This window comes from Pinus tabuliformis, chromosome 3_1, assembly GCF_031772625.1.
Source record: "Pinus tabuliformis cultivar Carrire ecotype Pingquan chromosome 3_1, CPIR1, whole genome shotgun sequence".
NCBI classification, from domain to species: domain Eukaryota; kingdom Viridiplantae; phylum Streptophyta; class Pinopsida; order Pinales; family Pinaceae; genus Pinus; species Pinus tabuliformis.
Genome location: NC_142301.1, coordinates 188413633 through 188438115, shown reverse-complemented (window position 1 = coordinate 188438115; position 24483 = coordinate 188413633). Strand labels below are relative to the sequence as shown.

The window sequence follows — 24483 nt, the reverse complement described above, 5'->3', positions numbered from 1 at the left end:
CTCGGTCACGTGATTATGGTGAAGCCGAAACATCTAAGGATAAAACGGTTCCCGGAAGTAATGACCTTCATATCGAGCGACCTCCTGTTGAGACTATACCTAGGATACCGAAAGGTTCCGCAAAACGCGCGACAATTAACCCCAATGCTAGGGCTGCCCAAAATTACTCCATTGTGGAAGATTTGGCTCAAAGCCCATGTGCTATGTCCGCTTTGGAAGTTCTCCAATCGTGTCCGTCTCAGAGAAGTGCTTTACTCTCCGCCATTGGAGCAGTCGATTCAGCTAACTCTCTAGTGCTCTCTTTTGACATGTCAAATGTCAAAAAGAGACTCCCTCATCATATGGCTTTTCAGGTAAAGTCAACATACCGGAAAATCAATATTTTTCGCACCGTTATAGATGAAGGAGCTTCCACGTGTGTCATGTCCATGTCTTGTTGGAAGGCTATTGGTTCACCTTCGGCTGTTCCGTCACCAACCGTCTTAACTGCATTTGATGGCCATTCTCACAAACCGCATGGGATTATCCCGGCCTTTCCTATATGTGTTGGAGGGAAGGTCGTTAATATCGAAGTTGAAGTCGTAGATGCTAACCTAGACTATAATCTCCTATTAGGAAGGAACTGGGTGTACGAGATGGAAGCCGTTGTTTCGACTCTGTTTCGTGTCATTTTCTTTCCTCATGAGGGGAAAATCGTTAAGGTTGATCAATTGGACTATGCTCCAATCGATCCTCAAGCAACCTTTGACTCTACTGTTCCTTTGGTGGATAACCCTCGCCCGCCGACTGAGAATTTAGGAGTAGGGATGTATTCCTCGTTGATGGGTACGTTTGATCTTCCCTCTCCTTTTGCAAGAATCAATGCTATTTCATCATCCAAGGAGTCTTCTCGAGAAGAGTTCTTCCGAACTCATCATTTTTCCGACCCTTGGACCTTGCCTTCACCTACGACCACATTAGTTGAAGGGCAAGTTAATGGAATGGCGTTTCCTATATCTGCAGCTGAGCTTAGATATCAGGCTATCGTAGACTCTGCAGATAACCATTCTACTCCTTTTTCCGAAGAGGAGTTAGATGGTCATGTGGCCCCCGCTTGGAGCTTTGATTCTAACTCTGCCTTGGACTGCTTAGATTCGGTTCTACCTTCTGAAGAAGCAATCCTCGAAATTATGATGGGTATAGATCGACCTTGGGAAGACTTACACCATCGCTCATATTTTCTTCCTCCATTGCAGGAAGTAGAATCTAGATTCTCCGAGCTCGTTGGTAGTGATGTTTGTACGGTGTCGAACCCTTTGGCTCCAACACACGTGCGTGCCGAAGGTAACATGTCGGTAATCTCAAAAACGATACCTATAAACATCTCTAAGGATCCTAACATCATCGAGAATATCTTCATCGGAAGTGAGTGTTCCCCTGAAGAAATTCAAATTTACACCGACCTATTCAAGGAATATCGTGATGTATTTGCTTGGTCTTATGAGGAAATTCCTGGCATTGATCCTTCTATAGTCCAACATGAGATCAAGACGTACGAAAACGCAAAACCGATTCGACAAAGGCTTCGGCCGGTTAACCCTAGGAAAGCAGCGGCTATCAAAGCTGAGGTTGAGAAGCTGCTAAGGGCGGGTTTTATATACCCTGTTCCTCTTACGGATTGGGTTTCGAATCCAGTCCCTGTGGACAAAAAGCAAGGAACAATCCGCGTATGCATCGATTTTAGGGACTTAAACAAGGCTTGTCCAAAAGACAATTACCCCACGCCATTTATTGATCAAATCATTGACGAGTGTGCGGGTAATGAGATTTTCTCCTTCATGGACGGTTTTTCGGGTTATAATCAGATCTCCATCCGTCCTAAGGATCAGCATAAGACTGCCTTCATATGTCCCTGGGGTACCTTTGCATATCGAAAGATGCCCTTCGGTCTTAAAAATGCTGGAGCCACCTTTCAGCGGGCCATGTCTTACGCTTTCCACGACATCAAACATATCATCGAAGCATACTTAGATGATCTCGCTGCTCGTTCTCGAAAGAGGACTGATCATCCTAGTCATCTTCAATTAGTCTTTGAGCGATGTCGTTTCTATAAAATCCGGTTGAATCCTAATAAGTGCGTTTTCGCGGTTACATCAGGTCGGTTGTTAGGGTTTATTGTGTCTAATGAAGGGATTCGGGTTGATCCCTTCAAGGTTGAGGCAATAGTTCAGTTGCCTCCCCCGTCTTCAATTCGTCAACTTCAAAGTCTTCAAGGGAAGGCCAATTTCTTAAGAAGGTTTATAGCAAACTATGCCGAGATCACTAAAGGGTTCATGCGTTTGCTACGGAAAGGAGTTCCATTCCTGTGGGACGACTTTGCGCAGCGGTCGTTTGATGCTTTGAAAAAGGCATTAGTCTCTGCCCCGCTTTTGAGTCCACCGGATTATGGTAGAGACTTCCTTTTATATCTCGCTGCAGCAGAATCTACCATTGGTATGGTTCTAGTTCAGGAAGACGATGCTCTTGTCGAGCACGTGATTTATTATTTGAGCCGAGGCTTGATAGGCCCTGAACTCCGCTATTCTCCAGTTGAGAAGTTGGCCTTGGCAGCCGTCCATGCTGTCCAGAGGCTCCGTCATTACATTTTGCTACGCAAAACTTTTGTCTTAGCGGCGGTCAATCCATTCCAATTTGTCCTCAGTAGGCGAGTGATTGGGGGCAAATATAATAGATGGATAGTCATTTTACAAGAATTCGATCTCGAGTTCTTGTCCGCCAAGTCTAAGAAATCTATGGTCTTCGCGGAGCTAATTTCTGAGCTTCCTTGTGGAGAGGATATTGTTTATGAAGAAAGTTTACCCGACGAACATATATTCCTCATCTCTTCACAAGACCCTTGGTATGGAGATATCGTTGTTTATCTCCAGACTTCGAAGTTTCCCTCTACTTTCTCCAAGGATGAACGTCGCAAATTACGTCACCTGGCTAAAAACTATGTTATCATTGGTGACACTTTATACCGTCGAGGGGTTGATTCAATTCTTCGACGTTGTTTAACCTTAGAGGAAGCAGAGTCTGTTCTTAATGATTGCCACAGTGGAGCTTGTGGTGGTCATCTATCCGGGCTTGCTACAGCCCAGCGCATCTTACGTGCCGGCTACTTTTGGCCTTCACTCTTTAAGGACTGTGTGGAAGCGGTCAAACGCTGTCACCCGTGTCAAATTTTTACTCGCAAGATGCGCGCGCATCCAGCTCCCCTTTTTCCCGTTGTCACCGTCGGTCCCTTCACTAAGTGGGGTATTGATTTTACGACTTGTAATCCGCCTTCAGCGGCGAATCACAAGTACATTATCGTGGCTGTAGACTACTTCACGAAGTGGGCTGAAGCCATGCCTACTTATAAGAACGACAGTGACACGGCAGCTTTGTTTCTTTTCAATCAAGTTATCTCAAGATTCGGTATCCCAAGAGAGATTGTCACTGACCATGGCAGTCATTTCCAAAATCAGCTAATGTCCGAATTGGCTTTTAAATTAGGTTTCCGTCAGGAGCATTCGTCCCCTTACTATCCTCAGGCCAATGGACAGGTCGAGGCGGTCAATAAAACTCTTAAGACGATACTCCAACGGACAATCGATAAAAATCGGTCCAATTGGCACATTATGTTGTATCCGGCTCTTTGGGCATACCGAACCTCCGTCAAAACGGCTACTGGTTTTACTCCTTTTCAGTTGGTTTACGGGATGGAATCTATCTTTCCGGTCGAATGTGAAATTCCATCTCTGAAATTGGCTGTCGAGCTTCTTCCTGAGACTTCGAGTCTCGAGGAGCGCCTAGTTCACCTGGAACATCTCGATGAGCAGCGTCGAGATGCCGCCACGATGAATGAGGCCCATAAGAAAAGGGTCAAAACTCAGTATGATAAGTCTGTCCGTCCTCGTGTCTTTTCTGAAGGTGACCTTGTCTTGGTCTATGACCAAGATAAGGACGCCTTGGGGGCAGGCAAATTTAAGCCTATGTGGTACGGTCCTTTCATTATAAAACGAGTCTTAGAAAAAGGATTGTATGAGTTAATTGATTTCGAAGGAAACAAGCTGGCGGAGCCCCGAAATGGGCTCTATTTAAAGAAGTATTTTGCTTAGTTTTACCAGGCAATGACTTCTTTGTATTTTATGTATATTTGTACATATCTTATCGAGCGTTTTCTGATATCAGCACTTTTGGTCTGCTTTGGCAGGTGTTGATGGATGATTTGGTTTATTTTGGATTCGCCGATGGTGCTAGTCGGCACACTCGGAATCTTGCTTCCGCAGCTTGGGTACTTTATTACCCAACTGGTCAGTTGATGATATCGAGAGGCGTGTGTATCGGTCCTGCTTCAAACAATATGGCCGAGTATACAGCTGTTATCAATTTATTATCTGAGGCAATCTCTCATGGGATCGACTCGTTGGTAGTATACCTTGATTCTCAATTGATAGTGTCTCAGTTAAATAACATTTATCGGGTTAGAGATCCATCATTATATCGCCAATATTTAAGGGTGAGGTTGTTGCAAAGATCATTTATTTACATTAATTATTTGCACATTCCAAGATCTCAAAATTGGTTAGCTGATTCTATCGCTAATCAAGCATTAGACTGGCATATCAATCATTCATCATCATAAAATCATGCATCAAAAAGTCAAACTGTATATATATATATATCGCAAAGCGTCTCGAGTGTACATATGTGTGTCCAAAAATATACAAAATTGGGACTCAAATGCCCATAATCATGTCAGGCATATCTAATGCCTCGGCTCTGGATGAGCAGCTAAATAACTAACTATAGCATTGGCCACGCGCCGAAAAACGTGAACCCAGTCACGTGGCATCCCAACCACATGATGCTGCATATCTGGAGGAAGGTCCTCTATCTCGGCCATCGGTACTTGATAGCTCAATCTCGCCAAGTGTCGCTGGACGTTGGCGAGGGTCCTTTCCGCATCCGCAGCCGCCTCTTCGGCTCCTCGGCCACGCCGTCCGTGCCGTGGGAATCCATCTGGTCGCACAGGCCCAATGTCTGGAACATGATCATCATATTAGTCATTTGAATCTCATCAAAAAAATATATTTTTCAAAGTTCATCATTATACTTGAAAAATCCTAAAATCATAAAAATAAAAAAATCTTACCGATCTCGCCCCATGCTGCATCTGGTGGCAGCACTAGGTCAGGATCTCCTCGGAAATCCAGTCCAGCATAGGGGTAGTCGTCTATGGCGATGATCTGTTGCTCCCACCAAGCAAAAAAGTCGTCGTCGAATGCATTCCTGGGCACTTCCCCACCCCCCAGACGTTTCATCAAGTCAGCCCACCGGCCCATACGTGGATCACGTGGACTACTGATGGGAACTGCTACCCTGGGGCGGAGTGCGGGAACCTTCTCGAAGAAAAACGTGCATAAAATGGTTCCGTACCCAAAGTTCTTGGTCTGTCCCTTCCTGATAGAAGCAAGCTGCTCCTTCATGTTGGCAAGTAGAGGAGTACACCAGTCGAACACCGTGGTGAGACAGTCCACTGCTACGCTCATGTTTACCCGTGATGCCTGATGTAGCGAAGATGATCCGTTCACTCGAGCTATGGTGAACAAGATTATCCGCAGTGACAAACTCGCCACGTGTGGGATCGAGATCTGACTCCCGACCTTCCGATGACCTGGGCAGTAAAGTTGTACATAGTCGTCCACACTGAGACTATTCCGGGTCCTGCCCCGGGAGTGTACTACCTCTCCCCTTCGGGAAAGGCCCGTGATGAAATATATATCTTCCACTTCTATCCTGAGTGGCATCTGATCAATCATAAAAGCTTCTTCCTCGACATCCCAATAATCAATAAGTCTCTCGAGCAGACGCACATTTGCTTTCATATTCGGCAACTTGAAGAATTTTAACAATCCGCATCCCCGTAAGGCATCTAATGCCTCATCATTGTCCATAACTTCATTATCTACAGCTGAGTGCTCTCTTTCACGCCATGTGAGAGTCATCCTGGAAGAAAAAATCATTTTCATCCATTAGTTTTTTGTATAAAAATTTTTCGCTGCGCACACGCGGTTTACCCTATACACAGTCGCGTGTAGGGCCGTCGTATACGCGATTTATATACATCCAACCCGCGTGTACACCGCAGAGCAATTTTTTGCAAAAATCTAACGGTGAAACATTAATTAAACTTCCTAAAAACTATCACAATTGATTGCAAGACAAGTTTAGTGCTTACCTGGAAGTTTTCGGCAAGTTTGAACGGTTGAATAAGTCACGGGGAAAGTTTGCTCCTTTTGCTCCACAATTTGCTCTCCAAGTCAAACGGTGAAAATGGTAAGTCCAAAATTTCTTTTTATAAGTTTTGAAAATGCAAAATTTTTTCAAAATTTTATTTTGTTTGGTTTCATGTCACTTTTAACTTGGGAGCTTGGAATGTCGAGATTGAGTTGTTGTTCAGGACATTTTGGACATTTTTCGACGGTTCGAGACGGTTCCATGACTGCTGACCCGTCATGGCAGGTATCGTGTTCTCACTGGCATATAGGTTAGGGACACCATTTTTTCCGTTGCACTATGCATGCTAGCCTCCATTTGACCGATACATCTGCCGTAGGGTCGACCCCATCATGTTATGGTTCGCAAGCCATTTTCACTCGCCGATTCTTTAAATCATGACATGATGGTAGAGCCATCCTTTTACATGGGCATCCTAGTTAGCACCTCACTGACATTTGTTGCCCATGCTGCTTCGTTTTGAGTAGGCTCGGGAGTCCTCTGTAGTCCCGCCATGACTTATGCGTTGAAGACTCATTCTTCTTTGCTTCTTCGCTTTGTTCTGGCCTTATACCCTAGAGGCTCCTATGTGTGTTGAGTTGTACTTCTGCATTGCATGTTGACCATTTGCACCTTTTGGCCTATAGCCGGCTTCACTTGGACTCATGTTAAGCCCACTTTTGACCATGACGTCTGCAAAAATCAACCTTGCATATCCTTGACCTCTGCAGCTTGACATACCCAGACCCGTGGAAGGGACATACCTCTGAGTGTCACTGACCAGTTTTCCACCTCCCTGCATTGAGCATAGGAACGTTCCTTTCCCAGGAACTAGATCATCTGTTTCACCGACACTCGTTCTTTCCACTGTACCATAGCATTCTTTTATTCTTTTTCCGGCTTATCAGAAAAAGACAAAAAAATTAAATATTCCAAAAAGAGCGGGAACAGGGACATTATTTCCATTTATTGTTGGCAGCTAGAGTCAGTCGTGTCGCCCTTGAACAAAGCACTCAAAACAAAGTCTCCTCCGCATGGCTGGGATTTAGTTTGACTTAGGCAAGCCATAACCTTGTTATCGAGTCAGTTCTCCCCCGATTGGTTATCTCTTCCAATCATATGGAGGGTTCGTTCGTGCCTCTTGCATGACGAACTTATACAGATTCATTATATGCTGCCACATAGTCACATTGAGTCGTGCTTTTGTTCAAGGGAAGTTAGCCTGAGTCGGCCTTTCTGCGGTGTCTCTTGACTCATTTTTCAGTCGGCCATCCCTGGTTGTCAGTGTCATGTCTATCATCACATTAGTGATATTGGTCCTTCACTCGTGCCGGTTTGAGAAGGTCCCCATTGACTTCTTGCTGGCGGGTCTTGTCCTTATCGACGACGACACATTGCTCTGAGGGCAAACCTAGAGACCGCACCCTGGCCCTATTTTCATTATTGATAGGTCACCTTGTGCTCAGCATCGATCAGTATCATGGGTCTTTGACTGAGTGGTTTCCCTTGTGTTCGACATCAGCATACATTATCACACATTGGGATTCGTGCAGTACCTTGGTTTCCATTTGACCCTATTGGTGGATACCTCGCCTCTGTGTCAGCTTTCATTATTGGTTGGTTCAGAGGGTTTCTGCCGTGCGCTAGCCACATCTTGTGTACGCCGGAAACGTACTTCGGTTGGGTTACTACATCTTTTTCGTCCGATTCCTTCCACATTATTGGCCTACGGGTTACACTCGCGCTAGATTGATGGAGGATGCCTTAATGCCTTCCTTCTAGCGGATCTTTCCCTATCGACTCCGACTCATTGCTCTGGGGCAAAGATCTAGAGTCCATTTGGCAGTACCTTGGGGTTTGCAGTCATTAGTGGCAGATTCCTCGCTATCGACAGTGGGAAACCATCATTGTCTCCTGATTGATAGATTCTTACAGGTGTTCGACTTCAGCTCATCTATTCACACTTGTTAGATTGTACTGGGTACCTTGACGCTCATTATCATTATCGGTGAGTAGTCTCGCGTTTGTTAACGGTATACATCAATGACCGGTAATCAAACGATTTCTCACATGGTCGACTTCAGATCATTTATTCCCATGGTGTAGAAATGTACCACGGCGGTCGGTGAAGACCTCAGGTTGTATCAGCATTCATTGGTTCACTTGACAGTTGCTCCTGTTGCTGCTAGTTGATACCACTCCACCTTATATGTTACAGTCAGTCATGGCGACATTCTATATGCTGGCACCTGAGTTTGCAGTGTAGTACCATCCTATTCCATCATGTTCAGTTGGTACCTTATGGGATCAGTCTTTGATTTCAGTGATCCGTTGCATCTTTCAGCATCATTGACAGTTTTATATGTGATATTCAGACATGTACTTACTCATTATGATCATATGATCCATTATGTATTTTACAGTCATTTATACTTGTATACTTAGTGGATCCGCTTGTACTTGATATGCGGACATGTTTTACTTTTCCTGAGCATGGGTATGCCCGCCTCAGACAGTGTTTCTTTCTGATCTCCTTTCGGTGGCTTGGCAGGCTGAATTCTGGTGAAGTCCTCCTCGGTTTTTCGGCAGAGGTCCTTTCCTTGTACTTACTTAATGTATTTCGGCCATCATGTTCCCCTTCTGACCTCATACATTAGGGGGCATCTGTTATAGCTCCAAATCTCACTCTTATGGTTTGTGATGCTGCACTTATGGCCTAGGGCAACCCCTCCTTCCAGACCTGGTCCAAAAATTTAAAAAACAGTGTTTTATTCCCTATACGCGACTTTGCCCTGTGTTAAACGCGTGTACACGCGGGTCTGTCATACCCAACCCGTGTGTATCTATTAAAACACTTAAAAAAATAATAAATTCCTCTTTTTCGGGCGGTGATCGCGGGTTTACCTGCTGGATCACCTGTTAGTGCCCGTGGCCCAACTGTTCCCAACCAACTCCTAACTAAAAAACTACTTTGGAGAGGGTATAAAAAGACATCAAAGGGAAGGCCAAGGGGAGGGAGAAAGGAGAGCAAGATTATTATGCTGAGATTTTTCCCTTAGACCAGGTCTGAAGTCCTTGGTGCATTCTGCACTTCCCCCATCTTGCATAGGAAACCCTTGTTTCCATGTGTATTGGTGATCATTCATCCTTGACATCATCATTGGGTAAGACTTGGAAGGAGCTCTTGTTGGAGGCTTGAGGCTGGAACGAATCCGGGAGGAAGCTTGCTTGGAGCCTGCTGAAGGTGTTCAGGTGATATCTTTCCGATATATGTACTTTATTTGCCTTTATATATAAAGAAACACGTCTTTGTTCCCGAATAATCTTTCTTTATGCTTATGAGATTCTTGTGTTGAATTCTTATGAAAGTGGTTACATAAAGATTTTTTATAACTAACTTTATAGCATGAAGATGATTTATATATAAGTATTTGCACTTGTACTGTTGTGTTCCTTGATTTGTTTGTCTTGCAGGTCAAAGAAAGAAGAAGGGAACTCCAAGAAGGGTTTGGACCCTTAAGGTCTTCTCGAACGTAGGACCTTAGGTAAGTGCCCTTAACGTTAGCATTTGCTTAAAAGTAAAATGATGGCTGTGTGTGTGTGTTTCTTTGAATAAGCAATTTTCAGTCTGGTAGAGTCTTAGCCCAAAGGACCCTAGGGGTATTTTCCCTTCAACCAGTAGTATTGGTGCACAAGAAGGATGGATCATGGCACATGTGTCCGGATTATAGGGAGCTCAACAAGCTCACTATTAAAGATAAGTTCCCCATTCCTGTTATTGATGAATTACTCGATGAATTGCATGGATCAATTTACTTCACCAAGTTGGATCTTCGTTCGGGATATCATCAAATCAGAATGAAGGTTGAAGACATTCCGAAAACGGCATTTAGAACTCATGAGGGTCATTATGAATTTTTGGTCATGCCTTTTGGCCTTACCAATGCACCTTCAACATTTCAAGGTTTGATGAATTCAATTTTCAAACCATTCCTTAGAAAATTTGTGTTAGTATTTTTTGATGATATACTAATCTACAGCAAGTCTTGGAAGGATCATGTTGAACATGTTGACAGGGTGCTACAACTATTGGAGGAGAAACAATTATATGCAAAAAGATCCAAATGTTTCTTTGGAGTCCAGGAGGTGGAATATTTGGGTCATATTGTATCTCATGAAGGAGTTAAGGTAGACCCTAGCAAAATTAAAGCCATTAAGGAATGGAAAATCCCCACATCCATAAAGCATCTGCGAGGATTTCTTGGGTTGACAGGGTATTATCGCAAGTTTGTTAAGAATTATGGGAGAATAGCAGCACCTCTAACAACATTATTGAAGAAAGATTCATTTTCATGGACTCCGGAAGCAACAAAGGCCTTTGAACATCTTAAAGAGGCAATGTGCCAAGCACCGGTCTTAGCTACACCAGACTTCACAAAAACCTTTATTGTGGAATGTGATGCTTCAGGAAATGGAATTGGTGCTGTTCTAATGCAAGATGAAAGACCCATTGCTTTTGAAAGTCGTCCAATCAAGGGAAAGTTTTTAAGAAAAGCTATTTATGAGAAGGAAATGTTGGCAATACTCCATGCACTTAAGAAATGGCGACCCTACCTAATGGGAAGACACTTCAAGGTAAAAACGGATCATGATAGCCTTAAATACTTTTTAGAACAAAGATTATCCTCTGAAGAGCAACAAAAGTGGGTCACAAAGATGTTGGGTTATGACTTTGAAATCATCTACAAAAAAGGGAAGCAAAATGTGGTGGCAGATGCACTCTCAAGAAAGGATGAGGATGTGGAAGCATTGTTGTGTGCCATTTCTATTATCCAACCAGATTGGATAAATGAAGCAAAGGAGGAATGGAAGAATGACGAAGAAGTGTGGGCACTTATTCGAAAGCTACAACAAGATTCCAGTACTTCTGATACATTTAGCTGGCAAAATGATTCGTTATGGTACAAAGATCGCTTATACCTCTGTAAGAATTCCCAGCTAAAACAAAAGATTCTTATGGAATTGCACACTTCTCCCTTAGGAGGGCACTCAGGATTTTTAAAAACTTACCACAGGGTTAAGAAGGAATTTTTTTGGGATGGCCTTAAATCAGATATTCAAAAGTTTGTGGCGGAATGTTTGGTTTGCCAGCAAAATAAAGTTGAAACAATTAAGACACCGGGTCTATTACAACCTTTATCCATTCCAAGCCAACGTTGGGAGGAGGTTTCAATGGATTTTATCACAGGTTTACCCAAGTCTGAGGGAAAGAGTGTCATCATGGTGGTAGTTGACAGACTTACCAAGTATGCACACTTTTGTGCATTATCACATCCATTTAAAGCCAGTACAGTTTCTACTGCATTTATGGAAACAGTTCAAAAGCTACATGGAAACCCAAAGATTATTGTAAGTGACAGAGATCCCATTTTCACTGGAAATTTTTGGACAGAATTATTTTCTTGTCTTGGTACTCAGTTAGCTCATAGCTCATCTTATCATCCTCAATCTGATGGGAAAACTGAGATAGTAAACAAATGTTTGGAAGGATATCTTCGTTGCTTTGTATCTGATAAACAGACACAATGGGTCAAATGGTTGCCTCTGGCTGAATGGTGGTATAACACTTCCTTCCATACAGCAACAAAAATGACCCCATTTATGGCACTTTATGGGTATCAACCACCATCCATCACATCATATTTAAGAGAAAATTCTAAGGTTCAAGCAGTGGAACATCACATCGAACATCAACAACAAGTCCTCCAACTCTTAAAGGATAACCTCGTGTTGGCACAAAATAGAATGAAACAACAGGCAGATCAACATCGCAGTGAAAGAAGTTTTGATGTAGGTGATTGGGTATTCCTACGGCTACAACCATATAAGCAAATGTCCCTAAAGCAAGCTAAGAAGGATAATAAATTATCACCAAAGTATTATGGTTCGTACAAGGTGTTGCAAAAGATTGGTACTATGGCATACAAATTGGAGCTTCCTGCAGCTTCTCGATTGCACCCAGTTTTCCATGTTTCATGTTTAAAGAAGGTTATAGGTGACAAGCTCCCAATTCAAACAATATTGCCAGAACTTGACGAGGAAGGAAAAATTATATTGGAACCGGAAGCAGTCACAGAAACAAGAACTCGACAGCTACGAAATCGATCAATTTCAGAGTATCTTATCAAGTGGAAGAACTTATCTGCTGAAGATTCCACATGGGAGGATGAGAATTTTATGCAGAAGTATCCAGAACTACTCAAGCGTTGAGGACAACACTTTTTTGAAGGAGAGGGGCATGTTGGGTCCCTATAATACTAGTGATTACCCCATTACTATTGTAGTTATACCCCTTATTTATATTGTTGTGCCCCTATTACCCCCATATTGTTATTTCTGTGCCCCATAGAATCCCTCTATTGTTATTTTTGTGGCTTTATATTATTATTGTTAGGTCGGCTGGATTATATTGTGACTCCTTAGACTCCTAAATATAGAAAGGAGGTTTTGTCATTTGTATCATCGAAGAATTGTTCATTTATGTAATGTAAAGGAGGTTGCCCCCTTGAAGAGGCTGAATATTAAGGCGTTGATCTATCTTTTCTATCTTTTCTTGAGCTGGTTTCATAACACTTTATCAATGGTTTTCCATGTCTTTTCTTTTTAGTATGCACATTGTCCCACCATAATGCAACATGGCCTCTCAACCTAGTTACAACAAGTATTAGCATCTTATCTTCTTCAATCTCCTCATACTAAAAAAACTTGTCTAATTCACTGATCCAATCCATCAAATTCCAATCTAACATGATGCCATCATAGGCAGACAATTCGGGTTTTCATCTTGAACTTGAGCTTAACTCCAACTTCAACAATTTAACTTCCTGATCTTCATTCGCGGGTGTTTCTCTTTCCACTCTATATTTCTCCTCCAATCCGTTGTCATCTCTAGCCTCAACGTCTCGCTGCTTGCTTTCCTCCATGGCCTCTAAATGTGCTTGTAGCCTCTATATCTCTTCTTGGAGTTCTACATTGGGTATGGGTCTCCCTCCTTGACCTCATGCTCTTCTTACTCGCATAACCATCTCCCTATGTGGTAGCTAACAACGCCAATGTCAAATGTGGCTTTGATACAACAAATTGATGGCAATGGAAAAGCCAAAAGGTAAAGTGGATGCCAAAACACAATGAAAAATATTATGGTTGTAGGTGTTACGAAATGATTTCGTAGTGCTCCAAAAACTCTATTTTTTACCTTTAGGGAAGGTGAAGTGACTCGCCCTCTGCAAAATTGATTCTCCATAGTCTAACTTATCTCCCAACTTAGGGAACATTCTCCTCCCACTTTTCCTTGTCAAAGATTACGCTCTCGCTCACCTAATGGTTCAAATTCCAATCAAAAGGGTGTGCCATTTCTTGCAAAAAACACAGAGGCACTGCAAATTTTTTTTAAGTGTCACCGTAATTGGAATACATACAATTAATCACAGCCCCAAGTCAAGTTTAACAGCATAAGGAATTTCACAAATGGTCACAATGAATTCTTTTGAAACTTTATTAAATGCACACACAGTTCGATTGGAAAGTAGAGAAGAACAACACAGATTTTATGAATACACACAAATGCATAACTTCCTTATCACTCACTTTCAAATTACATACTTGGAGGCAGGAGAAGAGCTACTCCTCCTCTCATTCGATCCGTATTTTATTTACTAACTTCATCATATGGTTCGTTTCCCCTTCCCTATGAAATGTGTGAAGTTGAATAGACAACTAGGTGAGATGGAAATAACTCCTAAACTCTAACTCTTCAACTTACTACAATCCTATACTTACATTAAATATTTAGAATTTTGACAAAATAACAAATTCGATTTCCTAGCATTAACCTGTGGCCAATTAACCACATTGTTAAGCTCTGTTTCATTTCTTCATATCAAACTTGGTCTAATGCACCTGCATCATTATGGAAGCCCTTAAAATAGAGAATAACCCTCACAACTTTAATAGAGAATATGGCTATAAATTAAGCCATTCTTAGCACCCGATTATCCACCATGTTTATCAATAGTTTTACCCCAAAATTCTCCCAATGTCCTTTATTTTTAATCTTGGTTTAATCCTTGCATTTATTTGTTTTCATATTCACTCTCCTTTTATCTAATTTTTAATCGTCTTTTAATCCTTCTTATTTTTCAAATCATTATTATTTCAATTTTATCTCTCTTTATCCTCTATATTTTCTATTTTATTTCTCCTTCCTCCTTATTTTTCATTTAGTTTTCATTCAATTTCCTTCTCTCCCCCCTCTTATTCTCTCTTATCTAATAAATACTTCTTCTTTCTTTACTTATTCATCAATTTAGTTTTATATATTTAATTTAATTTATTTCAAAAATATATTCATCTTCTTTCATTATTTAGTTATTCATCTATTTATTTTCATTATTTATTATTTTCCTAAACGACTACTTTCAAATTTTTATTATTTTCCTTAACGACTACCTTCAATATTTTAAGATTTTTCCTTAACAGCTAGTGGGTTATCACCCTTTTCTAAAGATTTCTTAACACTAAGGGTCTACCCGAAACATTAGAAATGATAAAAAATCCTTCACACAGTTTGATCCTAAAGATTATCTCAAAATGTAATAAGATTCTTAATCATTGCGATTCACTCCACTTTACCATAGAAATTCTCAATCTCTAAATATTTTTTTTTAGAATACCATAGGCTAATACCATGACTTATGAAAACCACATGCCCCAAAAACCATAACTTATTTCATATGACATTTGTTCATATAACATTTTTTACAATTAATTAATTATATTAAAAGGGAAGAAAGAGCATAACTACTCATTAGGGGATTTTTGAGGTCGAAAATGGGCCTCCTAAGAAAAATGTACAACCAAAATAAACTTTGTAAGAACCAATATGATTCAAGATGATGATGTTAATCATGGTGGATGATTCACCATTTTTGGAGTAAAAATGTAAAAAAAATAAGAAAAAAAAAAATAATAAAACTACTTTTTGAACTTGTATTTTCAACTTATCGCCCTAAGGCTTTACTCAAATTTCGAGCAAGAGTACTCGTTGGATGAAAAATTTAATTCCTCACCTAAGGACTACCCATGTTGCATACTTTCGATGGACGTTACTACACAAAAAATGAGAAATACATGAAAAAACGTGATTGCAATAATGTTTTTCATGCAGTTCCCATTTTTCATGTATTAGGGTCTATCAAAAGTATACAACATGGGTACTCTTTTGATGATAAATCAAAATTTTCATCCAACGAGTGTTTCTGCTCGAAATTTGAGTAAAACCAAAGGGAAATAAGTTAAAATATGAGTTGAAAAAATAGTTTTTTTCTTTTTCTCTCTAAACTTTGATGATGTAATTTAATCTTATTTTATCATTTCCACTATTATTTTATAATTTCCTTAGGAGGCCCATTTTAGACCTCAAAATTCCCCTAACGTTGGAGATAAACCTCAACCTTTCATTTCTGAATACTATTAAGAATATTATATAATATAATATGGAAGTTAAATCAATACCATCTACTTAATTATTATTGATAATTAAATTCCTAGGTGGGAAACCTAATCGGTGATCAAAGTAATATCAAATATGTGAAAACTAAGAGATCCAAGGTTCAAATCACCACAGTTTATAAAGAGGAGGATAGGTCGTAGACCCCAAAGGTTTACTAGTAGTTACGTGTGAGGCCAGCTGTTAGGTTTACATATATATATATATATAATTGATAATTAAATTAAAATTCTAGAGGCTCCATTCCAATATAGATATGCCTATTGGCATAACTAAATGACTAGTAAATCTTGATAAGCATCAATTCATAATAGACATCAAAATATCTATTTCATGATATACCTCACATGACAAAGATTATTTTTTTTTATAAAAATTAACTAATTATAATTTTATTTTAAATTATTATTTCTTATAAAAATAATTATTATATGTGCATGGGGCATAGAGAATATGGTGATATGGTTTTCTGTTAAGGAACTTCGTGGTATAAAGGTCACTGGTTCGTAACTCTCTGGGAAAAAAACCAACCATGTTAAGGGTTGGTGTGGCCCAGGTGCGGTGCGAATCCTAGGGTGATTTTGACGGTTTAGATTCCTGTGGGTCGTGTCTGCTCAAGTCATAGGTTAGGCATTCCACTCATATCAAGACTCACATAACCTAGTAAACAAACAAAAAAGAATTAATATATGATTTAAACATGTGTACATTTAGAAAACCATGTAACACCCCCACTTAATCATGAAGATTCTTATCTTATAAATAAGATTTGTTACAATACCATGGGACAATTCCCTGGGTTATCAATACCACATGCCTAAATGGCCATAACTCATTTCATGTGACACTTATTTCTATGACATGTTTTTAGTTTTTCAGTTTAATTAAAGGGACAAAAATAACATAATTACTTTTGAGATAAATGTCAACCTTTGATTTGTGACTACTACTAATAATATTCTAAAATATTTCATGGAGGTTAAACCTACTGTCCACTTAATAAATAACAACCATATAAATTATATATTTGATAAATGGCAACAAACATTAAAAGACTTATTTATACACCTCACATTGTCAACATTAAAAAATACATAAAAATTAACTAAATTATATGTTTATTAAAATAATAATAATTAATCTAAATGATAAAAATAATTAAGATATATGTTAAAAATATACACATTTTAAAAGAACATGTAACAAGATTCGTAATCATGGATATTCATCCTCATTTTATCATGGAAATTTTTAATCTGTAAATAGGCTTTTTTACAATACCATAGGCCAATACGATGACTTATCAATACCACATGCCCAAAAGGCCATAACTCATTTCATATGAAATGTGTTCATATAACTCTTTTTTTAATCAATGAATTTAATTAAAAGGGAAGAAAAGACATAACTACCTTGGAAATAAATCTCATCCTTTGATTTGTGTATACCACTAAGAATATTCTAGAATACTTTATGGAGATTAAACTACTAACACCTACCTAATAATCATTGATAATTAAATTGAAATTATGGAAGCCCTATTCCAAAATAGACATGCCTATTGACATAATTATTATTAATTACAAAGAGTATTAATATATGAATTAAACATATACATTTTAAAACACACATTAGAGAAATTTTGAGGGGAAAAATGGGCCTCAAAACAAAAATGTACAACAATATTAAACTTTATAAGAACCAATAGGATTCAATATGATGATGGCAATTTTTAGGGTCCTATAATTTATAGGATCAATTGATGATTATCTGTTGATTTTTATGTTATGAGATATTGTAAATAATGTCTCATTCTGTAAATTATTTCCAAGAAAAAAAGAAAAAGAAAATAAAAGGGATATAGAAAAAAAGATATATATATGTGTGTGTGTGTGAAAAAACAAAAGGAATAAAAATATGAAAAAATGAAAAATAGCCCCAATAAGTAAGCTAGTTCAAATGGCACTTCTTTTCAAAAAATGAATATATGTTTAAAAAATAAAAGAAATGTGATGAAAAAACCTTAGAAAATAAAAATATGTGTAACTAGTTTAAATGTCGCATTTGATTTAAATAAATACGTTTTATTATTTAATTGCACCATTTAAACACGATTATATTAGTTTAATAAATCTCTTAATTGGTTAATCACACAGTTGAAGCACAATTAATTAAATGTTAATAAATTTAGTTGATACGATGCTTTGTCGTTTTGTAATAAAGGTCAAGTTATAAACAAGGGTCGTGATCTCACCTGCCCAGATCAACGATGGGCAATCACTTCAGACCCCCCTGCACCTCTGACAATTAATCAAGGGGGCGGTCTGAAAATATGATTCCCCAAATCTATATTTTGTGACATGGCACTCCTTGGCAGACTTCGGAGCCCCCAACCTAAAGCTTCTTACCACTCATCCCCACTTTGAAATAAACTTTTCCCTCTCCTCGCCTAGAAAGTGACTGTTAACTATGCTTCCCACTCCACTCCTCTTTTTCCAAGTGGCACGTCCCTTCCCACTCCACTGCATCCCATCTTGCCACATGGCACATCCCATTCACTCCACTCTCGTTTCTGTCACATTCCATCTGACTCTGCCCTGTCAAATGGCGCATCCCTGCACTCGACATGTTACCATTTCAACACCTAACCATTTCTAGGTTAGTGAATTTATACTGTTAAACAGATAATCATCTAATAGTAAGTGATTTGGACAATAAAATCACCAAAACCCTGTTCAGTTAGATTTCCTTCTGCGACCATGATGCAAATCCTACGATAGTGAACCTACTACTGTTACTACAACCAGTCAGCATGCCAACCTGTCACCACTACCAGTTCTTGAGCTACCAGTGTCATCTGACCAAATTCCCAGGTAATTACAACATTTTTTTCTTTCCTTTCCACGATGTCTTCTAAGGGTAAATCCAAATCTACAGTAGAAAACCCCTTGCTTCCCCCTTTGATTGATTTATACCATCAACCATTAGTTGCTGAATATTATAAGATTGTTGAAATGAGTTGTGAGTTCAACCTCTACGAACTCCACAACTGGTTAAAACAAAAACTAATTGTTCTTAGTGATGAATTGGGATTGTGGGACTTCTTCCTACCCAAATTCGTCTTTCCTCATACCCATAATTTTCCTAAATTTGTTTCATGGTGCCAATTCTAGTACATTCCTAGTCAAAGGGAAATTGTAACCTAGAACAATGGTATTCTTTTCACAATTACCCTTGATTCCATAAGCCAAATGCTTTAGATTCATAATTTTGCCTCTCTGGAACCCTTTTTAGTAGATTTTCTCATGGAACTCTACCAAAACCTCACTTTCCCTCACAGAGCCAAAATATTTGAGATATTTCTACCTGAGGATGTCCAATCCTCCTTATCCATCCTCCATGTTCCCTGAAATGACAAAGAAAATTATCTCAATAGTTTCTTGTTTACTGGGCTATCAATCTAATTAATGGGTTGATGAAGCCATCATATGGTTTTTATCAGTTTTCTCAATAGGTGAAAATCCCTCAGTCATCTTCAATTACAATGAATTCCTAGCAGATGCCATCCATGAACAGTTCCTAAAGTTTTCTACATAAGGGGTTTTTAAGTATGCTTCAGTTTTAGTGTATTTGTTTTTGTTCCATCAGGAAGACAAGTTTCAATTTCCATTACAAATACTAGATGAACAAGGGAATTCCAGTCTGTGATTCATTGGACTTCCTTAGTAAGGAATCATACCAATGAATTCACCTTCAATGATTATGTAGACCATTTCTTGTATATCGTTGCTTGCCTATTGAATAGTGATGTTGAACCAAGGATATGACCTAAGATAAAAGGATTTCTACATCTAAGTGAGTAAACAAGGACAGGTGACTCGTACCTATACCAAAATTACACTAATATCATAGTGTATGTGTGCGAATTGCCTCCATACAGGTTCCCAAATTTGTTCCCATGAGAATTATTTCACTAGAATATATTAGACAAATGATTAATATGGATGAGTTGCACTTTGTGGAAGCCAAGAATAAATCTCAATTGAAGAATAAAACGCAGGTTGGATATTTTATTTGCAATACTAGGACGACAACCAAATAAGCGGATCTTCTCCTCAAGCATATGAATTTTAAACTCAGCTTCACCTGGTCATATGACCCTTTCAGAATAATTTCAAAACTAAGAGTAGAGTAGAAGACAACTCCCTACATTCATGCTCCCAGGCCAAAAATAAAAAAATATATCAATCGAGATCAATGGCAAGAAAATACTTTGCAGGAGGAAGAAGATTAGGTACTCTCTACAATGACATAATAGACTCCAACACGACAGGAGAAGCAAGAAAAAATAACAAGGGAGGATGTTTCCCCTTCAGTCACATAAATTCATGGGAAAGAGTTTCATCTTTACAAGAAGAGACAAAAGACCAATCCAATAGAAGAATCCTTTCAAGAGGAAAGTGTACAGTCAACTATAGTTTTGACAGGCCCCTATACTTCTACTAGTAACGAAGATATTTTCATAGGATCTCCATCATCTTTAGCATCCCAAGATCCACTCGAAACACCTCAATCAGGAGAATTGTTTCATGACCAAGATGAACCAAACATATTTTCCAAGTATAAGGAAATTAAGAAGAAAAATGAGATTCTAAAAGCTACAATAGATTCTCAATTTTGGAAACAGAAAGCATCCTCACATCATAGGCTTCTATCTTCTTTTGACACAGAGAAAGGAAAGATGTAGACAACCTTCCTCTAGGTTGAGGTTCCTTTTTCCAAAATTCTAGATTATTACAAGAAATCTATATTTTCTTTCAATGTTGAACAAATCCATCCCATTGATCAGATGGACTTACACAAAAAAACAGGTGAGATGTTGTATTCGACCTTGATAAACTCAAAAATGGTAGCTCCCAGGCTACAAGATTCAGTCAACAACATTCAATCCCAGGTCAAACTAGAAAATATATCTTCTTTAGCTAAATACACTAAGATTAATTCTTTAGAGGATCTAGTAATCAAACTGGGATATGATCCCAGTAATGTGAAAGTTACAGAGGAAATTATTAGAAGAAATAATGCTGACATTGTAGCTCTAAAGAAGAAACTCAAGCTTCCATCCACTGAATATCCATAGAACAAGGAAGTTGGATAGCTAGAGAAAGAGAAAGAAGACATGTTCAAGATTATCGTTGAACAAAATGGGCAAATTAAAGAGATGGAGACTGAAATGGAAAAACTGCTAAAGGAGAAAGAACAGTCAACATAGTTAGCATTCATTCCACTCACAATAGTCCCGATTGTAGGTACATCGACAACAGGAGCTTCCACTTCAGTAGCCAACATAGTTGAAGCATAGTCTACAGACTCTTCAAGAGAATTAGTCAAAGCAATGGAGGACTTGTCCATCAGAGGTCAGGAGTTTGAGTAGCTGAAAGCTCAGCTAAACAATATCCAAGAACATAAATTAAAGATTTATAATGTATACATAACAGAGCTTCAAAATACTCATAGGTTAACCCAAAGAATTGAATTGTTGGAAAATGAGTCTGCCATGGAACAAACCCTTGAACAGGAAAAAGAGAATAGTTGGGTAGAAATCAATGAAGATATTAATGAAATATGAACCTCCATTGATATTATTTTTGAGGCGGAGGAATTAGTGCAGAGATCCAAATAATTTATTGAAGAAGTAAAAGAAAGTTTCAAACTAAAACCAGGTGAAGCCACTGCCCTAATAAGGATTCTAAATTCAAAGACAAAGGAGGAACTAGAGGAATCTGAGATTATGGAAAGGACAAAAACAATCCTTTAAGTGAGAAGAGTCCTTACAAAAAGGAACTTGATGCTACAGTTGGAGAAAAAATGTTATAAATTAGAGGCCAGTGTCCAAAACTTCCATAGAAAATTGAATGTACTGAATCAAAAGGGGCTACCATGTTTGAAAGTAATTGCAGATAATTTGGTCAAGTTAGATGATTTCAGCAAGTTGTATACCATAGCTAGAGATAAGACAAAGTTTTCCACCATCAAGGGAACCATCATAGGAAAATATGTCATGGAAGGTTTGAAATTCGATTTACTTATCAAACATGAGATAAAACATTTGTTTTTAATTAAGCCCACCATCCAGGATGAAACCTACATAAGGTTAATCAAATTCTCCACCCCAGATGAAGACAAGTGGAATAAATTATACCAACTACTTTAGTAAAATCTGTGTTCATCTTCATTAGAAAATCAACATCGTTTTTGCCCAAGTCATCACAAGAATCATCAAAATTAGTGTGAGAGAGCTTCAACAGTTTTAATTTTCCTATATTGTTGTACTATTTTTGTAAACAATTTTTATGATATTTTGTAAAAAATTTGATTTTTCAAATCAATATATTTTGATAAGTTTTTTATAAATACTTCATAATTCGAAGTACAAAGGGTTGGAACTCTTATGAAGAAGGAAAATATTTGATATAAAGTTTTTCATGTAATGAAGTGATCATTTCCATTAATACAGAAAGGTGTTCCGGCATTCCTGTGTCAAGCAATTGGTGATGTTTCTTCTCTTGTGAAATTGTTATTTTCCCTGTTTTTCCACATGTTTTCCTGTCTTTATTGTTTAAATAAAATTAAGGGTTCAACTTGTTTAAATACACTCTACTTTGGCTTATAAATAATATTCACGTTTTCACTTTGATATTAAATATATAATTGATCTTAGTATGCTCTATGTTTATTTGAATCTAAATCCTTTCATCCCATTCATTTCACAAATGATCTAAAGATCAAAAAGCCTGCCTACCTTGCCCTGTTATATATTTTTTGTCATTCTTGTATTTGATCACCCTAAGACTCATGAATCCACTGCCCAATGGACTGCCTTTGTAGTTTCAACCAAATATTTGAAAAAACCAAACTCAGAACTCAATAAGTAGCTTAATACTTAAATCAACATGATGTAGGAGCATCGGGATTAGCCAGCAATGTGAAAACTTGTTCACATGTTGTGGCTAAATAGGGTGAAATTCATTGACTATTGGGTCAAAACCAGTTTTTACTGAGAGGGTTGGATCTCTCAACAATTTGTAATAATTCATTATTGTAATAAGTTAGTGACTATCTTAATTTAGATTTAGAGATAGAGTTGTTTGCATAGGTGTGAGGGAGAGCTACGAAATAGAGGATTTGCTGTTAGATCTCTTAAGAATAGAAGATTGATGTTAGATATTGTTAGAGGATTTATTTGAGTGATAAAAGGAGAAAAATGTAATGAGCAAGGATAGGAGAGGCTTGGAGTGGAGTGGGTGCTTAGAGAGTGGGTGTGGATTGTGTGCTGTGGAAACAGAGGTCCTTTTCTTATGTAATCTGGCCAAGGCCGAGACCCTCTGTTTTATTTATGAACAAATCCAGTATTTTATGCAACGTTCTTTATTTAGCCCGTGGAGGTCTTCAATGATTGGTTTTCCTTTTAAAATCCATGCAGCTACGATCTGTCTGTGTTTCTTATATTTGTTAATGAAATTGTTGCATTAAAGGAGCATTCAACGACGCATTGCTTCGTTCTCATTCTGCAGGCAGAAATATCCAAAATACACTAAGTATTGGCTAAAACACAATTAAATAGAGATACAGACCTCAGGCGATTATAAAGTGGAGTTTTATTGCCATCGGGTCCGTAGAACCCAATCGCATCGGGCCTTTGTATTTTCCTTGTCGCATCGTTGAAAGCATTAACAAGTCCGGTTGCCGATATATATGTTGCATCGGCATATTGGGGTGAAGTTATATACATATTAAAGCGACCATTGTAAATCGCTGATTGCGATAGCGATATCTCATCGGACCAAAGGGATAGTGCCGATAGTTGGAGCCTTACACCTGTCGATCGTCGATATTCCAAATTGATCTGAGCCGTTTGATCGGCCAGATCTGGAAGTGCCGCAATACACATATAATTATTGGTAAAGGCATTCAAGCACTGTTTTTAATGTTTTAAAGGGTATATTGGGTCTCGAAAGGAAAAATAATTATTTTTACACCTATTCAAAGGCTTTTGGGTTCTGATAGGAACAAGGGGAGTTTTAAAGCAAAAGGGATGTTCGGCGGGGTGATTGTTGGGTTGTAAAGACCCATTGTGGGTTTTTATTAAACCATTGTTTCCGCTGCACCAATTTCTGGTATCGGAGCAAAAGCAAGAGTTGATTGCAGCGAAGAAGCCGCCAAGGAGAGGAATTGGTTGAGGAAGACCAGAACCAAATGAAATTCTATTGGAAGAGGTGTCGAGTTTGCGTGCACGAATGGAGACAATGGAGACAACCCGAAGAAGAACGCTTGATGATGGAGCTGAGAGCTCTTCAAAATAATCTGCTGCAGATGTGGGAGAATTAGAAGAAGATAATGAAACTACCAAGGTCATCAAGATGCTGGCAAAAGTAGGAAGCAAACCCAAGATGGAGATCCCTATGTATGAAGGGAGTCTGAATGCGGAGGAGCTTATGGATTGGATCAGATCCATAGATCAGTACTTTGACTATGAAGAGGTTGAGGAGAATAAGATGGTGAAGTTTGCAGTCACCAAATTGAAGGGTCATGAAACCATCTGGTGGGACGAGGTACAGACATCAAGAACGAGG

At 38.7% G+C, this 24483-nt stretch overlaps 1 pseudogene across 1 annotated transcript in view; it reads right to left on the bottom strand.

The window, feature by feature from the left end:
- The window catches only part of LOC149186432 (putative receptor protein kinase ZmPK1), a 292721-nt pseudogene that overhangs the window by 127705 nt on the left and 140533 nt on the right, over positions 1-24483 (bottom strand). The window lies entirely within an intron of this gene.